General features: G+C 40.8%; 1 protein-coding gene across 1 annotated transcript in view; it reads left to right on the top strand.

Moving 5' to 3' along the window:
* The first annotated feature begins 3,903 nt into the window (after nt 1-3,903).
* Nucleotides 3,904-26,141, top strand: part of MAP3K13 (mitogen-activated protein kinase kinase kinase 13) — an 81,571-nt gene continuing 59,333 nt past the window's right edge. Inside the window, exon 1 of the mRNA XM_075180083.1 lies at nt 3,904-4,173. The gene's annotated coding sequence lies outside the window, so the exon portion shown is untranslated. The remainder of the gene's footprint in view (nt 4,174-26,141) is intronic.

Below are 26,141 nucleotides of genomic sequence, written 5' to 3' on the forward strand. Positions count from 1 at the left end.
TCCATTTTTTGGGCTAAAATCACATAATTCAGGTATTATTTTGTACCTACATTATTATTAACCTCACTAACACTAAATTCCAGTGATTTCCATTCATTTTTTACCATCTCACAGGTCACAATATGCTTTTCATACACTTTCAGCCAAATACTGCAGCAATCTGGCTGGATGGTAAGCGACAGAGCAATGACTCAAACACACGGCAGTTAATACCACATCTAGGACACATTGGCACACAGCAGTGGCAGAAAAGAAAAGTGGTGCAAGATGGAATTGTCCTTGGATCATGAAACCAGTTATGGTTCATTTGATCTCTCCACCTGTTTCTTGGACAAGTGAGGTAATTCTACAGCTAATACATGGCAACGTTCGCTCCACCTGTTTCTTGGGTAACTGAGGTAATTATACAACTAATTCATGGCAACGAGCGCTGACCCCCCGGGATACGTTGTTTTTATTAGAAACACACCAATCCAGGGTGCCAGACAATGCACTAAAAAGAGCCATTGAAATTCATAGCAAAAAGCCAGTTCATCAGTGAGCTTCGAATCAGCACCAATTCCCACAAAATTATAATCTAGTTAGGTACCTTTCATGTAAAGTGCTGATTTAAAACACAACAAAACATGTGTGGGAGAATGTGGCCTCTAAGAGGCTGACTACTAGACACAAAGACATTGCATGGATGGCTATCCAGGGATGTCAGCCTCTCAGGACATTCACGCACTCCCGGAACCTGTGCCGATATGTCCACAGCCCCTTCTGCATCACCAGAAGGGAAACAGCACAGCATTGTTTTTGGGACTGCCCCACTGCACAGGCACTGTTGGATGCCTTGGAACATGAACATAAGGACAGTGTGCCCAGAACTTGCCTTTCATACCATTTGGTATTATATGGATTATTTCCTGGGACTCACATCATTGGTACAATCCAGGAAGCCTTGAGCCTAATGAACTGCTTTAAGGACGCTATTTGGCTTGCCAGGAATCGACTCATCTTGAAAAGGGAGAAGATGACCATCCAGGACTGTCGCAGGCTGATCCACAGCCTACTAAGAGACTAAAACACTATTATAAGTCGTGAGTAAGAGGAAGATGATTAATTTTCTGTCTCCCTCTTCTCCTTCTCCCCCTATGTGTCTGTTTATTCAATGTAACACTGTTGAATTTGCCTGCAAATTCTACAGACAAGCCTGCTTGTCTTCCTCTTCATCATTGACTGTTAGAAATGGAGCACTCGTCTTTGGGTGTATATTAGACCCTACACTTATTAGTGCAAATGAAGAAAAAAAGCCTGCAAAGACTTGTAGATTAATAAAAATGACCAAATGAGCTCTTCTGTAAGGGTGTATATATTAGACCCTACACTTATTAGTGCAAATTCAGAAAAATACAGTTTAATCACTGCTAGGCCCTTCCTAAACGAGCTAACAATGGGCTTGTTAGAGTAATGGCAGAAACACACATCAGTGCCAGGAAAGATTAATGGTCCAGGAACGATTAATGGTCCCACCCACCCATATGTTGGATCTTACAAAGGACATGCACACTTTAACAAACCAAACACTTCAGCGACAAGGGCTGCCACTTTTGTGGCTGAAGTGCTTGGTTTGTTTGGGCCCCCACTAAACCAGCTATCAATGCCCTAAAGGCATGTTAGACCAACAGTGCTGTGAAATGAATTCTACACTGTCAAGATGCTGTTGTCATCATCTACAGCATCATCCTCACCTTCATCAGTGTGTACATCATCATCATCACAGACTATTAATTCATTTCCGCTGGAATCCGCCATTAGAGAAGTGTCAGTACTTGGATGCATTTGCCGGTAAAGGCCTTCCTTGTGGAAGATGTAGTTTATTTTGATGAACATCATCTTTTCCACATTTTTAGGAAATAACCTCCTACGCCAATCACCGACAAGGTTTCCGGCTGTGCTGAAAACTCTTTCTGAATACACACTGAAGGGTGGGGAGCTTAGGTATTGCAAAGCAAGTTTGTACATGGGTTTCCAAATACAGTGCTATATTAGGATTTCAGCACTCAGAAAATACAGCTTTTTTAGAAGGGGGTATATGAGACCCCAAACACTTTGTAGTGCAAATTCAGAAAAATGCCTGCTCTATACTGCTCTATTCCTGCTCTATACTGTGACCTAACCCTTCTCTGTCCCTCTCTCAAATGGCGCTAGATCGCCATGGAAGCGGGTATTTATTGATTCCAAAACTCGCGGGATCCAACGACATCACAATGAAGTTTTGCCTCGTTTTGGAATCCGAACAGACACGAGAGTACCGAGCCAACTCGGCTCAGTACTCGGAACCCCAAAGTTCGGGTGGGTTCGGTTTCAAGGAAACCAAGCCCACCCATCTCTAGTGTATATATACTGTTTGTGTATATATACTGGGAGTGTTTATGTATATGTATGGTATTATATATGTATATAGATATGTGTGTATATATATTTAATGCAATTTTCTGTTTATATGCATATTGTGTTACATTGTAGTTCAACTGATGTAAGTTGAATAATCCTTTTTCTTTTTTGCAAAATTTATATTAGTGGTGATGCTAATGTCTGGAATAATAACCCCCACACAATCATTGTTACTTTCTAGAGTTGCATTTAGATGCTATAGGTTGCTGTGGTAGAGTTTGGTGTGTGTTGCCTGAACATGTAGAGGTAAACATACAGGAGCTGTGTACATATGTTATCCATCCATCCGTAAATCCCTGCTATCTTGGAAGCTTGTACTCTGGGTCTTATATAATATAAGTGACAACAGTGCTGCATTGGGGTACCGATATTACCACATCCACTCGTATCATTTTTATGTGAGTGTATAGTAGATCGCATGCTCATCTTAAACATGGCAATCCCACCTATACATAAGTAGTATATGATTGTGTGTTAACCTATTTATATTTGTGTATAATCTATGAGGGTCAGTGTGAAATACCTATGTGTTACTCTGTCACTCTTTGCCTTATTGTAGTGTTTTAATTGGGAATTAAACACAAAATGGAAGTCTGAATTCATTATCTTCATATGATATACATTTTTCACTGCTATCCCACATTTAATGAGCTGAAATATTCTGTTGTACTGTACATAGATCACAGTATGAATTGCTGCAAATTGTTTTCAGTAAAGCAAAGCAGCTGTCTCCTGCTTTGACAATCAATATGGGAAGATATCAAACAAGAGTAACAGAGGAAACTACACCTTGTTTTAGTTTCTGAAGACATCTATTCTGTCTGTATATCTTAACACTTCTATAAAACAGAAATCTGCATTGTTTCTGACATTAGCAAGGAATTTGCTGACAATGTATATATACTTGTATGTTTTTAAACTGGTCTTATGCTGGCATTATAAAAAGAGTGAATGATAATGGAATGAATACATTTTATTTGGCTATTAGGACGAGAAAATGACCAGGATTTACTTGTCCACCAAAAGCTTAACATTTTTTTTCTTCTAAAATGTCAACATTTCTTAATAATGATTGCAGTCTGAGTGGCAAGATTTGTCAATATCTATACATTATACATATACAGTATGTGTGTGTCTGTATATAAACATACTATGTATGTGTGTGTGTATATGTGTGTACTTAAGTATATATATATTCACGTGTGTATGTATGTGTGTATATATATATATATATATATATATATATGTGTGTGTATATATATATAATATATGTACACACACATACAAAGGAGATGATTTTAGGATTTTCTATGTCTCAACTAGATGCCCTTTTTCCAGATACAAGGTACATGATTAGTGGTTGTGATTGGTGAACTGTTATTATTCGTTGATTGTCCCAGGGAGGGCTGACTGCATGTGCAGTGTTGATTATTGGTTGCATTTTGCTCCCCCTTCCAGCTCAGCTCATCGTGGACGTCACTGCAGGCTCCGTGCTGAATCCTAAAGCAGCTCATCCCTCTCCATTCATGAATCTCCTGTGACGTCAGAAGAGCCCTGGGCTCTCTTTGCAGTGGGCTGCAGGATTGTGTGGGTGGCATCTCCCCATTCCCTACAATTTCATTTTCCAAACCCCATTACATCTCACTGCATCTTTACTCGCTGGTTCATATCCAGTCCTATCTCTTTCTTAGCATCTTTAAAGACACAACATGGAAACCAGCTTCATGCAGCAATGTAAGTATCAACTGTCAGTGTATCCTCTTTGTTTAATTCCTTACGAAGAAAGGAGAGGGGGTGGAGGGCACAGAGGTAGTAAAGAGGGTGGGGGAGTTTGTGTCTGTGCTATAAAGAACAAATGAATGGGTGATGGTCCATCTGTCTCACAAGATCTCTGGGGCCATAAATGATGCTGTGGGACCAGAAACCTGATACCTTCCTTTGCAGGACGGATCCTGCCACACAGATGCTCAGCTGCTGTATTGTAGCCATCTCTGCCCTGTCAAACCCCCTTCTAAATGAAGTGCAATTTTCCTTTGTAAGATTATACTGGGCCACAGCTGAGCAGAGGCTGACAGCAGGGGACCAGTACATTTCTGCAGGAGACACAAAACCTTTATCCTATCTTCTATATCTTGTCTATATGCTTCAAATCTTCAGAATCCCGGCAGCCTGCACACTCCATCTACAAGTTTGTGATTTCTTTTTCTCCCACTGCTAAACTGTCACTTCATACTTTCGTCTCATTTTATTTGTTGTACTTTATGTAGTATTTTTGGTCAGACAGTTGGTGGCAAGGGCTTTGCTGAATACTAAGCCCCACAACAATACCACATTTGCTGTTAGTGGTACTGTTGTACCAGTAGATGAGATAAATACAAGTTGTTAACACATCATATGCCAGATTGCTTTACAGATCATTTCAGAGAAATTCCTTATTGGCCTGTCTTGGAGTTGCCAGTCTAGGGTAGTTTTAACTTTACAAGCCTTTGCTGTGCATCTTCACTTCTATTCGACATGTGTGGTTTGACTGAAGTATTGTAGATTGTAGATATTGTATTTCTACAGAGCAAGGTACAAGCAAGAATCAGTGTATATAATGTGAGACAGTCACTTTTAATGTGGATAAACATAAGGTAATGCTATAAGAAGGGTAGTAAAGTCCTAAAATACTCTTTCAGTGATAGTAGCCATAGTAATATAAAGTAATGGGCTACAAATAATGCTTTGGAGAAAGGTTTATGAAGTGGTTTGAGTGAGATGCAGTAATCACATTGTCCTATTACGCTACTATCCTGTCAAAGTCAAAACACTTTAGTCAGAAAGAATGTGATTACAAAGCCTATAGCAATAATTGATGTATTCCCCCTTATATAGTGATACTTTGCTTTAATCAAATGTCTATTATTTTTTCTTGTTTTTCCTATTGTTAATTGCTTGTAGTTCATCCATCTTGGAGTCTGTGTAATGCAGAGACTCCAAGACATTGTACATGTATTTTTTTAAAGCAGGTAGTTAAGTAAGCAGTGCATTTTATACAAAGTTTAAAATGCATTTAGCCAACTGGTGGGTCTCCATTCACGGATGTGATGAGTTCTCTGTAAGGCGCTGCGGAATTAGTGGCGCTATATAAATAAATGTCTGTACATGTATTTTTTTAAAGCAGGTAGTTAAGTAAGCAGTGCATTTTATACAAAGTTTAAAATGCATTTAGCCAACTGGTGGGTCTCCATTCACGGATGTGATGAGTTCTCTGTAAGGCGCTGCGGAATTAGTGGCGCTATATAAATAAATAGTGATGATGATGAAGTCCCAGCATGCCATGCCTTGTAGTACTGTATAACAGTGGGCAATATATATTAGTAAGGGAAAACATTTGTTCTGTGTGGGGTCTATTTTAGGGAAATGTTCAGTAAATTATAGTCCTTAATTAATTCTCCTCTCTTCTACAAACATAGGTCCTGATTACATTATTGTATATTCTACTTTTATTATCAGTGCTCATATAGATGTTTGTATGTCATTGACCATGTCCTAATGTTACAAATCAGTGCCCATTTCAGCAGATTTTTTCTAAGTGCAGGAAGTTGGGTACTTACCTCGCAAAGTCTGAGGTTTTCCCCCCCTCCCCCTCTTTTCCTTTGTCCTGCCTCCCTCGCTCCCCTGTCAATGTCCTGGGGCTGGCATTGCTTTCGTTGGTGAGAGGATGGGCAAGCGCTGGCTGGGATTCGGTTTTCAGAGTCAACTCGCAAGGGCCCTTTGCTTCTTTAGGCCTACAAACGGGGATGTGGAGAAAGAGTTGTTTGAGCCCTGGCACCCATTGCGTGGTGGGAAATCTTGAAATGGTAAGCCGCTACAGGGGATCTCTGGGTACAGGCCAGGCTGCTACCCCTCTTAAGGGGTATCAAGGAGATGTTTCAAGGGTTTCTAGATGATCAGGAGAAACATGGGTTTTATTCCAATCTGTTTCTGGTGCAGACGCAAGACAAGACATCTCAGACAATTTTAAATCTAAAGTCTTTTAAATGCCTGCGTTCGGGTATCCAGGTTCAAAATGGAATCTCTCAGGTCGGTGATCAGTTCTATGGAGCAGGGCTAAGACTAGGTATCTGCTCCATCTATCTTCTTTCAGAACAAGTTTGCTGATATTCCAGAGGTGTTGACCTTTTTACAGGGGTTTCTTAGACTTCATGGGCTTTTGAGTATGTTACCTGGAAGACGTTTTGTTTGTCCTTGCTATTTCTTCAGTAAGAAGGGTCTCAGAGCTGTGGGGGCCCTGTCATGTAAGTTTCCTTTTCTAATCTTTGATAAGGATAGAGCAGTGCTACCAAACTGTCCCATCTTTCCGGCAGAAGGTGGTCTCATGGTTTCATATTAACCAAGAAATTATTACTCCTTCCTTCCTTCCATCAAGAAGGTTTGGTAGATAATCCTAATTCTTGTTGTGTCCTGGATGCCAGATCGCTTAGGATATATGTATCCAAAACTGCTGGAGTTCGGAAGACAGATTCTCTTCTAGTCCGGTTTGACGCCCGGAATATGGGTTGGCCAGGAACTAAGCAGACCAGTGCCAGATGGATAAGATTGACAATTCACCAGGCCTACGAGCAATATTTTTGGTCATTCCACCAGATCAGGAAGTGCTTCTTGGATAGTGCAACATAGCAGAATATCCCTATGATGAAGCAGGGTTCCCGAGATGATATGATAGAGAAAACAGGATTTTTTGTTCTCATGTTAAATCCATTTATCTGATGTCATATGGGGGACACTGCAAACCCTCTCTTAAGTTACTAATTGCTAGCAGATAGTGAAGAGCCCAGCTCGGCAGCTACCTATATATCCCTATGGTGAAGCAGTGTTCCCCCATATGAAATGGATATGTCAGTAGAAAAAAATTCTGTTTTAGTTTTCTTTTAAGTTTTCTTCTTCTCTCTACTATTTATTAGATGGATGAGCAGCAAAAAGGCCTGTCACTACAATGGTGCAGTCTGTAGAGTAACCAGTGCTGCAATAAGAAAAATACAGTAACATATTTGTATGCAATATTTTTAAACATGTTTGCTTAGTGCGTTATGTGTTCTGACTGAGCAGTCAGAGCACTGTTCTATGAGAGCAACAGACTACATTCTGAAATAGATGATTCATGTAATTTTTATCATAAACTAAGTAGGCCATAGGCAGGGCCGGACTGGGACTAAAAATCAGCCCTGGCATTTAAAGTACACAGGCCCACCTCAGTCCCAGCATAAAAGAAACCTTGTTCCGCCGCGCAGCTGCAGCGCCAAAAAGGGCGTGACCACATTGTGTTTTGGGTGTGGCCAACATGTGGCATTGATACATATATTATAATAAAACATTACATTTATCACGCCCTCCCAGCCACATCACGCCATCCCCAGCCCACTGGGGATGCTTCTGGTGCTGCTGACATCCATAAGGGTGGGAACTTCCTGTAGAGTGAGCAGGGAAGCTCTTTGTCTCACGAGATTACCAAATTTTGTGATACTTGGAGCTCCTCGGCTTCCTCTGCAAGCTGTGTCCTGTCCGGGAACTGAGAGCAGCTATCAGTTCCCTTCCCCTAACATGCTGCATTAAGGCTCAGGGGGCCCAGGGTATTTAAGACAGCAGGGCCCCAGTTATGTAACATGATTATCATTTTAGACAAATACACAGGCAATACTGTGTGCACTACTGTTAGAAGCACACAGCTCTGCCTTCATAAGCAGTACGTTGTGAAGTGGGACATACCTCCCAACTGTCCTTGCAGTCGGACCAAATCCTGACTAAGTGAGACAGTCACCCAAATTCAAGACTGCCCCACCAGATTCAGGACAGTTGGTAGACTGTCCTGCTCTCTCCTACCTGTCTTGTTCCCTTTCACCGCTTGTAGCAGCTGGTTTCTTTAGCTCAGTTCTTTCTTGTCTTTATCCTGGAATATTGGATGACCAGTTCTGAAAAAAATGGGGTACATGAGATTTAGAAAACTCCAACTCACGTTTTATAATTAGGCCTCCCTCCAGTCCCCACAATAATAATATTCACATTTAATAAGTATACCTATTTCCCTTCAACCAGCCCCAACATTAAATTAACAATATACCCATTTACTCAAAACATATTTCCCTCCCTGCGAACAGTCTAAGCAATAAATTAAATAGCATTATAGTTTAATAAATATAGCCATTTTCCACAACCATCGCCAGCAATAAATAATTCAAATTCACATTTAATAAATAGCCCTCCATCCCAAAATCAGCACCATATTCAATTGATAGCCCTAAACCACCCGAGCATAAAATTAAAGATTCCTTCACCTCAACTTAAATAGTTAGCCCCCACTTACACTCCACCATTAAATAGCCTACCTCCCACACTATATTAAGATCTTCCCTTCCCTCACATATCATATTAAAATACTGCGTGTACAAACACACTAATATATACATGGCCCCACACACACACACTAATAAATAAATATATATATATATATATATATATACATAGGTCCAGGCTCCACACAATGTACTGATACACGCACAATTGCCAGCCAGACACACACACCCCCCAGTGAGAGACACAGCCAGCCCCCCACCAGTAAGAGACGCAGCGACAGCCAGCCCCCTCCCCCAAGTCAGAGACATAGTGACAGCCAACCCCCCCAAGTAAGAGACACAGTGACAGTGACAGCCAGCCCCCCCCCAAGTCAGAGACATAGTGACAGTGACAGCCAGCCCCCCCCAAGTCAGAGACATAGTGACAGTGACAGCCAGCCCCCCCCAAGTCAGAGACATAATGACAGTGACAGCCAGCCCCCTCCCCAAGTCAGAGACATAGTGACAGTGACAGCCGCCCCCCCCCCAGTCGCTGCTCGGCGGACAGTGTCAATGTGATGCACGGCCAGTAATCACATGGGACGCGCACCATGTGACAGGTGCCGTCCCATGTGATTAAAATCACATGGTCGCACATCGCATTGACACTGTCCGCCGAGCAGCGCAGGACGGACATCCTGCCCCGCTGGACCGGCCCACCTAGCCATCGGCAAATGCCAGAAGGGCCCGATGGTCATAGGCATCGTTGAGACCTAACTTTGGTGTTCATGGGTAAAACAGACTTTATATTCAAGTTTGCCTACTGCATAATCCATTTCTAGAAAATGGTTGTTCTTTGTTATTGTGACTGCTGGTACAAATGTCTCCAATCTATGATTCCTAGGGCAGGTCATTTGACGAGGTAGATTATAAGTGTGTGCATACAAACATTATGCATTAAAAACCTGAACACAAAGATGTTGAGTCCATGTGATCTGCATCTTTCATTGCAGATCTTGTCCTGAGTGCTGACTAAGGGATGTGTATCTGGTTTTGCCCACACATCTGGTATTTCCGCAATATGGCCGGACGTCTGGCTTCTATATGGCCCAGTTGTTGTAGGTTGATGACTGAATGCACTAGAAGATCAGTCATGGGCCGATCAGATATTAATTTGTATTTCTGGTCATTGTGTAATCACATATACAGTGATTTGTGGCTATTTTGTTTTAGTTTCAACAGCATTTCATTGACTTGGTCTATGGAAATAAGCTTGACTGCTGTTACCAATAGTGTCCCATAAGATTATAGTGAAAGTGCCAAATAAGCACAGTATTTGGTAGGGCTTTTTTGCAATTAGGCTATTGTTATAAACATAAGCATGTGCCATTGTATGTGATTGGGCACTTGTACAGTAATAAAGTGTTTATTAGCTTTTTCTCCTGAAAGTCCTCAGCGATATTTGTTTGTTTTTTACACTTTTCAAAAAATAAATCTATAAAGTAGCAAAACCAGAAATAAAGAAACTGAAGAGGAGTAAATTAACTTTAGGTACATTAACCTTACTAGCATTTACACAATGTATATTAATAACATAAAAAACTAGTTAGATATGCAAATTGTTGCTGGAGAATCAATGTCAATGAAATTAAATTTATGGGGGCTGTTTCACCTGTGTGCCTGGCATCCAATGCAATGCCTTCTGCCTGCATGCTCCCATCTAGCCAAGAAGACTGAAAAATTAGGTGAACAGCTTCCTTATCCTTCAAGGAAATTGTTTTCACATTTTTACAGAATTTTTATGACAAGAAAATCACATTTTCACTATTGCAAATACTTTTATTTTTTATAAACTTTAATTTCTAAAATTGAGGTCAATTTTAAAGGATCCGCCGGGCACAATAGACGAATCTCTTCAGTTCGCTCCTCCTCCTACCAGGAAATAGATGGGGAACTGATGCCAGTTTTATGGGATACCACTATCCAGCTTGACCAGCACCTATTGCCAGGATATCAAACTCTTTTCTATCATCAGAGCATCCCTTCTGACCAGCAAACTGATCATATAAATCACACAACAAAGAAGCTCATTTGTTGGGTGCTGCTGAATGCCATTAGCATTCTACTTAATACTTTCTAACCTGAACCATGCTCCTGAAACTCCCCAGCCTCTACCTCTTGTGAAAACTCAGAGTGAAGAGATATGAAAGTCATCATTAAGCGTCGGCTAAAAAAAATGAAAATTAATAAATAGACCCCTTAATATTGTAGACTCGATCTTATCTGACATTTATATTAAAAATAGATATTTGAATTACAAAAGAAAAAGTTTGGGCTCATTTAAGGGGAGATGAATGTCCTGTGTACAGCATGGGGTATGCATAGATGCAACTGTTCAACAGTAACATATAGCTCTATATACAAATTTTATTATGATGTTTAAAATATATCAGTTTGGACCCGATATACCACGTGTATGATGCCCCACTCCTGTGTTCCTGACACTGACTAGGGAATAGGGTGTTCACTGAAAAAATATCAGTTCAGTGTTGGCCGTATTGGTGTATATTGATTAGACTTGTTTCTGTTGACTGCACTTTGCTGGTATACACAGGCTGCACACATTGCTTTTGTTGTTTACTAGATTTACTAAGTTTTGGATCAGTCTATGTTGTGTATTTATTTTTCATATAATGCATATAATGGCATGTATTGATTGCGTGGATTTTCGGCACAGTTCTCCTTGCTCTGTTTAGTTTTATAAAAACTTCTGGTGCATGGGATACAGGGAAACAAATGGACTTATTCAAGGTCACAAGGAGCTTGCACAGGGTCTGCAGCAAGTCCATTGCTAACTCAGTTTACTATTACTGACATACATGGACTGAAATAAGGAAAGACTTAAAATCTGGAATGGTTCTGGCCTTGACTACTAACTAGCAAGCTGTACTACAATGCTGATTTAAGATTAATAAAAAATACACAAAGATGTGTTCATTTCTTTTCAATTACATTTTCCACTTCGGAGGCTGATCGTTTAGGTATAAGCTCGGTTCTCTTGCTGGGATATAAATCGTCAGTGATAAATTCTCAGCTGTTAGAAAAGATTGGACTCTGGCCAAGCAACAGCATGGAGTAGTGACAGACACTTACCTCTGCTTTGGAATATGAGAAGATGTTTATAATATTAACGATCAAGTGTAGTTATAAAATATCTAAATAAATACTGCTCATTATCTTCTACTGTAACCTTGCCTATTTGTATGTTATGGATAAAGCAAGACATGCAGATAGATAAGATTAACATTATCTGTGTTCTTACAGGTTAACAAACTTCAGTATAATGTAAAAGTACACTAAGGGGCATATTCAATTAGCTTTTGGATTCGCGGTAACGCGCGTTGCCGCGAAAAGTGCGCGTTCTTGCGGGTATTACGGTACCGCATTAACGCGGATTTTCGTTCGCAACCCTATGGGCTGCGAACGAAAATCCACGTTATTGCGGTACCGTGTATTACGTTTCGCGGCTGTTCCGGCGCGTTACCGCAAATCTAAAAGCTAATTGAATATGCCCCTAAAAGTCACTTACAAAAGTTGACCTATATGTCTGTCTCATACAAACTTCATTCCACCTTTTTCTAAACTTGCCCTGAAAAATCAGTCTGAGCCAACATTTGAGGGGTTTTGACTGAAGAATGAAAAGTCTAATACATTTTTCTGACTACTCACTTCTGTCATTTCTCTTAATATACTGCTCGGGTTAGCCTCCTTATGCCTTAATTGAATCATGAGAGTGAGGGGACACTGGAACTGTCCCTTTTCTGTAATGATTTTATTACATTGATTGAAATGCACTAAAGTGCAAAAGGTGCTAAGTTCAAAGCATAGCCTGATTTCCAATTTCTCAAAGGATGTGTCAAATTCAACTTATTTTGTGGGGAGATTGGCACATTCCTGCACTCAGAAATAAATGGCCTAATCCATCCAGCTTCTCTTATCAGACGATCCAAAGTTTTCCATCCACACAGACTACAACATTTATAATTGCTTATAATTGTGTGTATTTGTACGAAAACATATACAAATGGCATGTGAACTGTAGAAGGAGCATTGCACTTTTGTAAATGACCTTTTGTGAACTGCAGTGACCTGCAAATGGGTTAAATGCTATGTACCTAAAATAGGATGAGCAGGTGGATGTTAGTGTCTGGTTCTTGATAGTAATGAAGCATCATCTTTTCTTTTGACCTGTTCCAATGGGTACCCAGGAAACCTCATAGATGGGTAATGCCACTACATTTAAATACAATAGGACAGACTGTAGAGATCTTTTATCAGTCGAACCAAGTAAGAATTCCTTCATTAAATAGATCACAACTCTCTTCCAAAATAATATAGGTCTCCCACCAAGCAGGGGCTCAGTGTATCAGAATCAAGGTGCAAGAACTTTTTTTCGCTCCTATGATATTTAGGATGGGTTCCCATGTTGCTCTTTTTGCAAAACTGTTACACTACCAAGTAATAAGCTTTATTGATATTTTGTATAAGAAGCAAATCCCATAAAAATTATATCTTACAATACTTAACTTACAGTCAAAAAGTATTTAAACGGTTTTTACACATTAACTGAAGGTGTTTTAAGTAGAACTCTACCAATCAGGAGCCGTTTGTCATTTCTAGCACTTACTCAGATTCCTCCCTTCTCCAGCGCTCAGAAATGATTATGGTGCAAGGTCCCCAGTAATTGTAAGTTCCGGAACACTGTTGAATTAGAGCATGTGTGTGTGTACATGTTCACAGATTAACATATGTATATGTAAATATATATGTAACAGAACCTGAGCCCTTGGTAATTAACAGAGGTATTAAATGGTTATAGTCTGGTTGCATATTCACATTACAAGAGTCTGTCCTGTCTATACAAGTGACAACCCTCACGTGAATCAGTTGTACAGTACAATGTAAGTGGGCAGTTCCTAAGATGCCAGAGTCTCCAGGGACCTGTGTAGGGGACAGAGGAAATGAAGTCCTATTGATTTAAGAGATCCGGTCTAGCTGAACCACACTCTTCCCATCCTTTCTTCCAGCACATCGCTTTATCCCTTGGGACTGTATTAGACCAGAACAGTTTGCAAGGAATATATTAGTATGGGAAAACACTTATTTAGCTATGGCAAGACTCAATCTTATAGGAGATGGTTGTAAAATGTGTTTTCAGGTTTTTTTTCATCTGCCTGTCTATGTATTGTGAAAGGGATTAATAGAAATACATATTTTAGGTATTGTCCTTATTTAACAATAAGAATTAATATTCATTTATTGATTTATTTTTTCCCTTCTATAGAGAAACCAACAACTACTTTATATCCAGTTTAAGACAACCCCTTTTTTGCAGTTATCACAGCCATGTAGCAAGTTAGCAGTAATTGAGTTCACTCAGAGTAGTCCAGATTTCTGCACTGGAGGACTTGAGTAGCCATTAGATTTAAGCTGCAAGGGCTGAAAATGTGAAAATGAATGGTTACGCAACTCTCCAGTCATGTGCCACATATACTACACACCCTTCCCCAGCATTTTAAATCTTCCCCTCCATGAAGTCCTCCATCCTACAGAAGTAAAATCTGGGTTCTGTGCAGCTTATAAATCAGTGTGCATTGGTGGTAATTATAAGGAACTGGTGAGTGGTAGAGTAAATGGGAAGATGCCCTAAAATAGACAACCATGTTAGCAAGAACAAATCATGCCTAAACTGTGAATTCCTTTTAGTCCTTATTTTTAAGGCAATACTGGGATTAAATTTTTATGCACAGGTGTACTTTATTTTACCCACTTTTGCAATATGTGCATACAATAGTGCATGCCTACAAAGTGCATGCACATAGGCATGCTGTCTGAGATGGGGTTGTGAGTTCTCTATGCTACAAATGTATTTTAAATGTAGAGGGGAAAACTCATGTTTGTACAACTGCTTGTTTTGCCCTAATTTTGTTTATTATATAACCTGCAGAAGTAGTGGGATAGAGGAGCTGTCTCTTGGTTGTCAATGTAATCCTTTTTATTGCATTGCTTTCTAGTGCGCATCAATACATTTTAAGCACTCTTTGTGCACTTAAACACTCATATTTACTGACGAAAATCAAACTGTCTTAGGTCAGGTGAACCTCTTGAGGTCCGCACGTGGCTCCTCAAAGCCTTTTACTCACTACTGGTGAGTGTTTATATGCAATTAGGCCAATTTCGGACCTTGCATAAAAATTGCACGATTTAGGAGGCAGGAAAATTAGAAATTAAATTATTTTTGTGTCCAATGCTGATTTCCTAGCTGTTTTTGCCTACACTATTAAAGAACTGCTTCCAGCTTATGTGGAAATACATGTTTCAGCATGCATTGGCAGTCAATGGCTGCCAGTTTGTGTAGTTACATAATAGCAAAAATTTCAAATAATGTGTATTTGAATATAACCCTCCCCAACAAATTGCACGTGTTTCTGGCCCAGCCCATCTAGCTGGTTTTTGCTTCAGCCCACTTTAGCTGCACACTTATTGTCCTCTTATTTTAGCGGCAACCAACACATGCTGTATAAAGAATGGTTGGTCGCAATAGTGCAAAAAGTTGAGGGATTGAATTGAGTTAACCTAACAAATGTCTTGCATTTTCACTTGTGAAGCATTATCATGTGCATAAATAGGGAATTGAATTGGTCCTTAAGTCTTTTACATAAATTCTTAAATAATTATGGATTAGGAATGGTATAATGGCAATATGGAGTTAGTTCTCCCTTTGCTGTTATAACAGCCTGCACTGATGAGGTTGGACGATAAGACCTGGCTCACAGCCGGTGTGGAATGGGGTTGAGGTCAGGGCTCTGTGCAGACCATTCAATTTCTACTACACCAAACTGGGGAAACCATTTTCTGATAGACCTTGCTTTGTACACATGGGCATTGTCATACTGAAACAGGAAAAGGCTTTCCCCAAACTGTTAATACAAAGTTGAAAACACACAATTATCTAGAATGAACATTGTATCCTGTAGCAGCAACATTTCCTTCAACTGGATCTAAGGGGCTCAGGCCAAACCATGAAAAATAGACACAGGCCATTATTCCTCTTCCACCAAACTTTTCATTTGGCAGTATGCAGTTGTGTGCAAAGCATTCTTCAGGCTTCTGCCAAATCCAGATTTGCCCGTCAGACTGACATATAGTGAAGTGTGATTCATCACTGCAGAGACTGTGTTTCCCCTGCTTCAATAGTGGTTTGCTTTTCATCATTGCCATTTCAGTCAATGTTTGGTACATGGAATTCTGAGGCTTGTGTGCGGCTGCTAGGCCAAATAAACCTAAACCATGCAGACCAACAGTTCTTGTGCTGACATTGCTTCCAGAGGCAGTTTGGAACTTGATAGTTGCACATTTCAGCACCGTTTTATGAGCCTGTGGCCTTTCGATTTGTGATTGAGCTGCTGTTGATTCTAGACATTTCCACTTCCCAATAACAGCCATACCTCCCAACTGTCCCAATTTTAGCAGGAGACATTTTTCTTCCACTGGTGGAAATGTTGGGGCAAGTGAAGTATCTAATGGGTAGCCTAGCGCTAGGCAGACCTCTGAAGATGTGCCCACACCCCCTATTGTGCCGTGGCCTAGCCCATCGATATGTGCTCCCCCTCCTACTGTAGAAAGACATGATGGCCGGTATGCAACAGCACTTCCAGTTAACTGGGGCAGCTGTAGCAGGGCAGAAATGTGATGAGCTAACTGGAATGATGGAGTGGTGGCATGGTGGCTTCCAATGACAGTGCCAAATTGAAAGTCACTGAGTTTCTCAGTACGGCCCATTCTACTGCTTATGTTTACCTTTTGAGATTGCATGGTGGTTGGTAATGTGTGGCTGAAATGGGCAAAACACACTAATTAGAGGGGGTTCCCACATACTTTTGGCTATGTAGTATACCACTGCAATGTAATCACAGATCCAGGATTATGTGGAGAGTGGCTATAAGAAAACTGAATGATACAAAAGATGCTTCTGCCATTCATTGGCTCCAGAGCTCTGGTGCTGACTGTGCCCCACCTGTATTGTCATTTTTAACTCATTAACAGCTAAAAACAAAAAATGAGGCTTCAGCAGCTCTATGGACAGAGGCTATGGTACAGAAACCACTTTCTTGTTTTTTTACCTCTTTCAGTTTTCGACCAATATGGTAATATTTGCCGGTTCTGGCTGGTGAAAGCTTCCCGGTGCATGGGGAAGCCTATATGATAGCAGAAAATAATGAATTGAAAAATACTTTATTATTTTAAATAGTAATTGCGGTGATAGGATGTGATTGAAAATGAGACCCTTATACTGGGTAGTTTGTGGATATTAAATGCACATCATAGAATTTATAAATATAAACAACTCATAGAGGTTTTTTTAGATTTTTTTATAATTGTTATTTCAAGATTAAATAAAAGCCAGACAGTTTAAGGGATCATACACAGGGACATTTTGTATTTGGTTCTAATTGCGTGTAAGTGGTAAATAAAAAAAACAACACTAGTAGGGATTAATAGCTTTTTGTTCTAATATATATATATATATATATATATATATATATATATATATATATATATAATAGATTTTACAAATACATATCAAAAATATAATACTAGACAGATAAGGGGATACAAGGGAAACAAAGGGGGAACAGTTCTTGGGTGGACAGCACTCTGATGTGACTACATGTCAAAAGGAGTCATTGTAACAAACCTCAAGTAGCCAGTTACATAGAATGCAAGGGCCAATGTTCTCTGTACCCATAACACCAGTGTACACAAGCAGATGGCACACTAACAAAGCCACGTTAAAAAATATAAGTTGCTTCTGCATTTCCATAACTCTTTTCACTAATTGCATAAGTTTGTGTTTTATTTTTACGGCGTCCAAGAGCTGGAAAAATGATGCAGACGTGATTTTTCATGTTGGTACACAGCATTTTTACCAGGAAAATATGCGCATGTGCTCGATATGCTGCGTCATTTCCCCCACTGGTTTCTCACTTTGTGCTCTGTTTGGAACACATAAGGGAAATCTCTATGTGGACATATCATTAATCTGCAACCAGATTTCCACCCATTAACAGCCCTTCTAAAACGATCATGATCTTTTTGCATAAATGACATGGGTTGTGAAAGCATTGTGACATTTTGTTTTTGTGGTTTTTAACAAAACAAGTCAAGTATGGACAATTAAATTGTCTACAATCCTAAAACAAAAAATGCACTGCAGAAATGTAATCGCAGCGAGGAATGAGTGAACATAATCCAAATAAAGCCATTATACAATTCTTGATGTTTCTTCGGGTTTATTAAAGGTATTTAATATACAATGGAATTGTATAATTTTGTTACATAGCCATGCTATGTTGTAGAGTGCAGTGCCCCATGTCTGTGTAGATTATATGGTTCATGGCGGACATAAATACTTGTGCCTTGTGGAAGCATGTAAATTGTATTCTAATGTTAGCGATGCACCATTGGTAGATCTAGGTTATAAGGCAGCACTTAAAAGATATGTCCCTCTAAAAAAATACAGTATATTCTACAACACTACCAGTGATTATGCAGCCCTACTAAAAAAACAGTATCAATTTGCAAAGCAATATATCATTAGCCCTTCATTCAGTGAGAGCTAAATATATCCAGTATCAATTTCCCGTGGTGTATAACCTATAATGCCTCTGTTAAACTATCTTGTAGCAAATTTAGAAGATTTGTTGCTTTGCCCAGTTTATATTTTTGTGTTTGTTTTACTTATCCTTTTCCTTGCAATGTCTCTGTATTTTTTTCCCCCTAAATTACAAATTTCTGCTTGTCAGATTTACTCTAGGGAGTAATAGAGCGAGGGCAACGTGGGTCTAGAAATCCAGTCTTCCCGGCACTGACTCAACCAAATCCGCTTAGTGTGGCTCTCCTAAGGATTACCAGTGCTTATGGGCTCAGAGCATCCTCTCAAAATGATGTTCTGCTCTCCAAATCACTGTGAGGTAAACAGCAGAGTTTGGTACAAATGCAAGTACACCAAGTAGTCATACCGCATATAAAGGCAATATAAATCCCTTCAAATTACAGAAAAACAATCACATAAACACTCACTAATCTGCTTTATAATTGATTTGTTTTAATAACAAATGCCTACATTTGAAATCTAGAAACATATAACACACAGGCATAGCCAATATGCACAATAATATAATCTGGTTACACTGTTTTTAAATGACCAATAACACATTAAGATGGGGCTTAGCACAATACCATTGATGATTACTACCCTCTTTGTATGTCCACTCGGTGGATATTTTTCAAGAACTTGGCAGCAACACCTTCATAGATGCCAACCTATTGGAATAGTTTTCAGGGACATTTTGCTGCCGAGTTATTACTTCGTAGCAGGTCACAGCGGACCTTGGAGCACTACATTCCCCATCGTATCATGTTACACATAGAAATCATTGGTCTGTTTGTCTGTTCGGTTATGCATTCAGACACCCCTGCACCAATTGGGATGAAACCAGTGCGATGTGGTGTTTAGGGTCCTGGTCAGACCTCCCGTTGGTGTACGCTGGGCAGAACTTTCACCCAGAGAGCCTGTTCTGGGGCTTTGACTGGATGGATTTGGATGACATTTAAATCAAAAACAAAAACAACACTGGGCAACCAGCTCATGGGTGTGTTGGAAAAGCTGGTAAAGGTTAACAGTTACGTCCAACTCATCGATACTTCTTAACTTGAAAATTTAAACCCGTGTAACACCGGGTACTTCAGCTAGTGTATGTGTGTATTTATATATATATATATATATATATATATATATATATATATTAAGGATGAGCGGGCTCAGATTCCGCTAATCTGAGCCCACCCGAACAGTGCGGATCCAACGGGATCCGAGCACTGTTTGGGTACTTCCGGCCGCCAAAGGAATCCGAAACGAGGCTATGACATCCAAGTCTCGTGTCGGATCTCGCGAGACTGGGACATCTTCATTTCGCCAGACATCAGGGAAGAGGGAGGGTGTGTAGGGTAGTGGTGCTCTGTCCTTGCTGAGTCCAGTGGTGCTTTATGCTTCTGTCCAGTGCTCTGTCCTTGCTGAGTCCAGTGGTGCATCAGTTCAGTGCTCTGTCCTTGCTGAGTCCAGTGGTGCTTTATGCTTGTATCCAGTGCTCTGTCCTTGCTGAGTCCAGTGGTGCTTTTGTCCTGTGCTCTGTGCTGCTATGTACAGTGATGCTTTTGTCCTGTGCTTTGTTCTGCTAAGTGCATAGTTATTTTAAAAGTATTAAAAAATCTTAAAAAAAAAAAAAAATTATACAAAAATAATTTAAAAAAAAAATAATTTAAAAAGTATAAAAAAAATTCTAGTCCTATATATTCTTGCAGTACAGAAACATTAGTACTGCAATCTATAAAAAAAATGTTCACTGTTTTTGCAGTCCAGAAACATTAGTACTGCAATCTATAAAAAATTGTTTACTGTTCTTGCAGTCCAGAAACATTAATACTGCAATCTATAAAAAATTGTTCACTGTTCTTGCAGTCCAGAAACAATTGTACTGCAATCTATAAAAAATTGTTCACTGTTCTTGCAGTCCAGAAACATTAATACTGCAATCTATAAAAAATTGTTCACTGTTCTTGCAGTCCAGAAACATTAGTACTGCAATCTATAAAAAATTGTTCACTGTTCTTGCAGTCCAGAAACATTAATACTGCAATCTATAAAAAATTGTTCACTGTTCCAGCAGTATTAAAAAAAATAGTACTGTAATACAACGTGTGCTGCATATAATGGAGTACAAAAATTTTGAGGATAAAGAGGGAAAGATCAAGACCCACTTCCTCCTAATGCTGAAGCTGCTGGCACTAGTCATGACATAGACGATGAAATGCCATCAACGTCGTCTGCCAAGGGCGATGCCCAATCTCCTAGTAGAGGGCATGTAAAATCCAAAAAGCCAAACTTCACTAAAATTAGCAAAAAAAGAAAATTGAAATCATCTGAGGAGAAACGTAAACTTGCCAATATGCCATTTACGACACGGAGTGGCAAGGAACGGCTTAGGCCCTGCCCCGTGTTCATAACTAGTGGTTCAGCTTCACCCAAGGATCTAAGCCCTCCTCCTCCCCCCCTCTAAAAAATTTAAGAGTGTTAAGCTGTCATCAACAACACAGCAAACAACTCTGCCTTCTAAAGAGATGGCATCACAAATCCCCAAGGCGAGACCAAGGGTGTTGGTGGTTGCGAAGCCTGACCTTCCCATCACTGTACGGGAAGAGGTGGCTCCTTCCACCATTTGCAGCATGCCCTCTGCATATGCTGGAAGGATTACCCACAGTCCAGTTACAGATTTGGCTAATGAAGGTGTGAATGTTGTGCACCGGGAGGAGGATATTAAAGTAGCTGGCGCTGAGGAGGAACTTGACGAGGAGGATGCTGATGTGGTTATCTTAAATGAGGCACCAAGAGGGGAATCAGTTGTTGTTCATGGGATGAAAAAGCCCATCATCATGCCTGGACAGAAGACCAAGAAATTCACCTCTTCGGTCTGGAGTTATTTTTATCCCAATCCGGACAACAAATGTATGGCCATATGTAGCTTATGTAAAGCTCAAATAAGCAGGGGTAAGGATCTTGGCCACCTAGGGACATCCTTCCTTATATGTCACCTGAGTAACCTTCATAGTTCAGTGATTAGTTCAGGAACTGGGGCTAGGACCGTCATCAGTCCAGGGACACCTAAATCCCTTGGTCCTGTTGGATACACACCACCAACACCCTCCTCGTCAACTTCCTCCACGATCTCCATCAGATTCAGTCCTGCAGGCCATGTCACCAGCCAGACTGAGTCCTCTTCAATCCGGGATTCATCCGAGGAATCCTGCAGCGGTACGCCTACTACTGCCACTGCTGCTGTTGCTGCTGGTAGTCTGTCATCTTCCCAGAGGGGAAGTCGTAAGAACGCTACGTCTTTCACCAAACAGTTGACCGTCCAACAGTCGTTTGCCATGAGCACAAAGTACGACAGTAGTCACCCTATTGCAAAGTGGATAACTGCGGCTGTAACAGCTATGTTGGTGTTAGACATGCGTCTGGTGTCCGCCATCAGTGGAGTGGGATTTAGACGGTTGATGGAGGTATTGTGTCCCCGGTACCAAATCCCGTCGAGATTCCACTTCACTAGGCAGGCGATACCCAGGATGTACAGAGAAGTACGAACAAGTGTTCTCAGTGCTCTGAAAAATGCGGTTGTACCCACTGTCCACTTAACCACGGACATGTGGACAAGTGGTTCAGGGCAAACGAAGGACTATATGACTGTGACAGCCCACTGGGTAGATGCATCGCCTTCCGCAGCAACAGCAACAGCTGTTAAAGCGGTTTAAAGCATATGTTGTGTCTCTGTTTCCGGCGGACACAAGTCTACAGCGGTGCAAAGACCTGCTGGTCAGGAGATTGTCCTCTGAAGAGGACCATGACATGCCAACAGCTCCTCCTTTATTTTCTTCAACACCTGTGGCTGCGAGGAAAAAGCTCAGTTTTCCTAAAAGACCCGCTGGCGGGGATGCTGAGAACATCTGGTCCGGACTGAAGGACCTGCCAACCATTGCAGACATGTCTACTGTCGCTGCATTGGATGCTGTCACAATTAAAAAAATGGTGGAGGGTTACTTTGCTGACACCATCCAAGTAGACATGTCAGACAGTCCATATTCTTACTGGCAGGAAAAAAAAGCCAGTTTGGAAGCCCCTGTACAAACTGGCTCTATTTTACCTGAGTTGTCCCCCCTCCAGTGTGTACTCGGAAAGAGTTTTTAGTGCAGCTATGAACCTGGTCAGTGAGCGGCGAAGGAGGTTGCTTCCGCAAAACGTGGAAAAAATGATGTTCATAAAAATGAATTATCAATTCCTCAATCAAGTACAGCACTGGCCTCCAGATACTACAGAGGGACCTGTGGTTGTGGAGTCCAGCGGGGACGAATTGATAATGTGTGAGGATGAGGAAGTACACACTGAAGAGGGCGAGGAATCAGAGGATGAGGATGAGGACGACATCTTGCCTCAGTAGAGCCAGTTTAGTTTGTACAGGGAGAGATGAATAGCTTTTTTTGTGTGGGGGCCCAAACAAACCAATCATTTCAGCCACAGTTTTGTAGGCCCTGTCGCAGAAATGATTGGTTTGTTAAAGTGTGCATGTCCTATATCAACAACATAAGGGTGGGTGGGAGGGCCAAAGGACAATTCCATCTTGCACCCTTTTTTTTTTCTTTGCCAGCTCGTTTTGTGGGGGTCCAAACAAACCAATCATTTCAGCCACAGTTTGGTAGGCCCTTTCTCTGAAATGATTGGTTTGTTAAAGTGCACATGTCCTATTTCAACAACATCAGGGTTGGTGGGAGGGCCCAAGGACAATTCCATCTTGCAACTCTTTTTTTGGCATTATGTGACCGTCCAACAGTAGTTTGCCATGAGCACGAAGTACGACAGTAGTCGTCCTATGGCAAAGCGGATAACTGCGGCCTTAACAGCTATGTTGGTGTTAGACGTGCATTCGGTGTCCGCCATCTGTGCAGTGAAATTTAGACAGTTGAAGGAGGTATTGTGGCCCCGGTACCAAATTGGGTACCGGGGCCACTCCACTACGCAGTCCAGAAATCTTAGTATCAGATATTAAACTACGTTCACTGTTCCTGCTACATCAAAAAAGCATGAACATGCCCTGCCATCAACAAAAACAAGAGGTAGTGATGCGCTTGAACTCCACCCTCTATATGCTGCAGAGGATGGAGGAGCAGCCATCTGTGCAGTGGAATTTAGACAAGTTGAAGGAGGTATTGTGGCCCCGGTACCAAATTGGGTACCCTCTATATGCTGCAGAGGATGAAGGAGCAGAAAAAGGCCATTCAAGCCTACACAGCCACCTACGATGGGCCACGTGTTTGTGCCGCCCACTTGTGTCGCTTAGCTTAGACATCCAGCTACCTCGGTGCAACCTTTTGGCCTAAAAACAATATTGTGAGGTGTTCAGAATAGACTGGAAATGAGTGGAAATGATTGCTATTGAATGTTATTGAGGTTAATAATAGCGTAGGAGTGGAAAAATAAATAAATGGATTTTAGCACTTTTTATGTTTTTTTAAAAATAAATCAGAACCAAAACCTTTCGTCAGGTGTTTTGGCAAAACAAATCAGGACCCAAAACCTCAAGCTAATCATAACCCAAAACACTAAAAGTGGCCGGTGCACACCCCTAATCTACTATATAAATGGCTAGTGGCGTGTGTGGAAAAAAAACAAAACAAGCTGCAGCGCCACCTGCTGGGCAGAGTTATACACTGACCTATATATTTCTTGAAGGAGAAGTGACAGTTGGGAGTGGTTGGTGGTTGCCGGGGGTGACAGTGGGGAGTTTTTAACACCTTAAGTACCTTGATTTGACTAGAATGCATGAGTATCATGCACGGGTTAACTGACCTACTAAATTCTTAGTGTGTGTGGGGAAAAAAACTCAAAAAGGGCTGAAATTTGGTATACTGACATTATTGACGAGTTGAGGGGTCAAACTCATTTTCGTGAGGTAATTTTACCTCATGAACACACATGTGTACAGTGGCGGATCCAGGGGGGTGCGATTGGGGCAATCGGCCCCCCCCCCGCCTAGCAGGGGTTTGCTGCCGACGGCTGCACAGTATGTGCAGGTCCGTTTGGCAGTGACATTGTGCTGCCCGGCTGCTCTGATTGTGTTTTAAACACAATCAGAGCAGCCGGGCAGCACACTGTCCCTGCCTGTCACTGCTGAGCGGACCTGCACATACTGTGCAGCCCCCGGCAGCCTCAGAAGTCAGAAAGGGGGCGGGGCCTGAATCGCCCCGCCCTAACATCGCCCCGGGGAACAAACATTTTTCATTTTAACCACGTTAAAAAAGGGCGCTTGCGTCGGGAAGTAACGCTCTTCCCCTGAGGAGGCCTGGGCTAGACCCAAATGCATGACAAGAACCTTTTTAACACCTTAAATAGCTTGATTTGACTAGAATGCATGAGTATCATGCACGGGTTAACTTGTGTGTATATATATGTATATATATATATATATATATATATATATATATATGTGTGTGTGTGTGTGTATTTATATATATATATATATATGTGTGTATAGATATATATATATGTGTGTGTGTGTATGTATGTGTGTGTGTGTATATGTGTGTATATATGTATATATGTGTGTGTGTATATATATATATATATATATATATATATATATATATATAAAATATGTGCGTGCATTGTTTTTGTTTTTTTTAACATGTGGTTTTGTATTTTCTGCTTCAGTTATTGTTTTATTTATTGTTTCTGTTTGTATGCGTTGATGAAGCCCATCAGTGTTTTTACATACTTCTCAACCATCCTGATTCAGCTATACTGATCGGGATACTTTGTCTCACGGGTGGAAAATATGGGATTTATGGCTCATACACTGCTGCTGTGTATGGCAGAGGAGAGGAGAGTATGGGGCAGCCATCAATTCAAAAGCCTTCAGCACGCCCCTAGCATGAAACCTCGCCCCTGTCCCAATGCCAGATACCCAAATGTTGGCAGGTATGGTTTTTACCCTCTGTGAAGTAATGATGAGCTGCATGCTCATTAGTATTGGTTTGTCCCACGAAATTGCTACATTTGCTGTCAGCAGGTGACAAATACACTTTAAAGTTCAGGGTTTATTTATGCACTGTTAACCGGATAACACAGAAATATGCATCAGCCAATGGGGCCTATTTATTATTTTTACATTATTTTTTTCGCATGATTATGGCAACTTTAAGTATCAGAGTATTTTTATCTAAGCAATAACGCCAAAGAACTCTATGATTTCTCTGTCGTTCACTAAGTTAGGGCTTAGTGCCAGTGTCCCTATAAATCTCTATGTGAACAGCTATTCATCAAGCTGGGAAAACAATAGCTTTTTGCAAAATCCTAGGCATAACTTACCTTAAGCTATGGCTGCCGTAGACTGTAATTAATTGGTAGTTTGAATCTGCACATGCCCGGCGCAGTATATAAAAGCCTGCCAAACATGGAAGTGATGTCTTTTGCCACTGTGGCTAAAGACATCACTGAAGCGGAAAATACATCACCGGGATAGCCATTTTCAGAAGTCCTATCCCAGCAGGAGAATATTAATAGCTTTGGAGCAGATAATTGGTAAACAGGCCCCATTGCACTTTTGTCCAGAAGAAAAGGTGTCCATTATATATTCAGTATATATGTAGTATGTACCCCAGCTATCAATCATAGGTACTGAGGCTTATCCCAGAGTGCAGCACTCACAGATAGGCCCATAGTAT

This window comes from Mixophyes fleayi, chromosome 7 (genome assembly GCF_038048845.1).
Source record: "Mixophyes fleayi isolate aMixFle1 chromosome 7, aMixFle1.hap1, whole genome shotgun sequence".
Taxonomy (NCBI): domain Eukaryota; kingdom Metazoa; phylum Chordata; class Amphibia; order Anura; family Limnodynastidae; genus Mixophyes; species Mixophyes fleayi.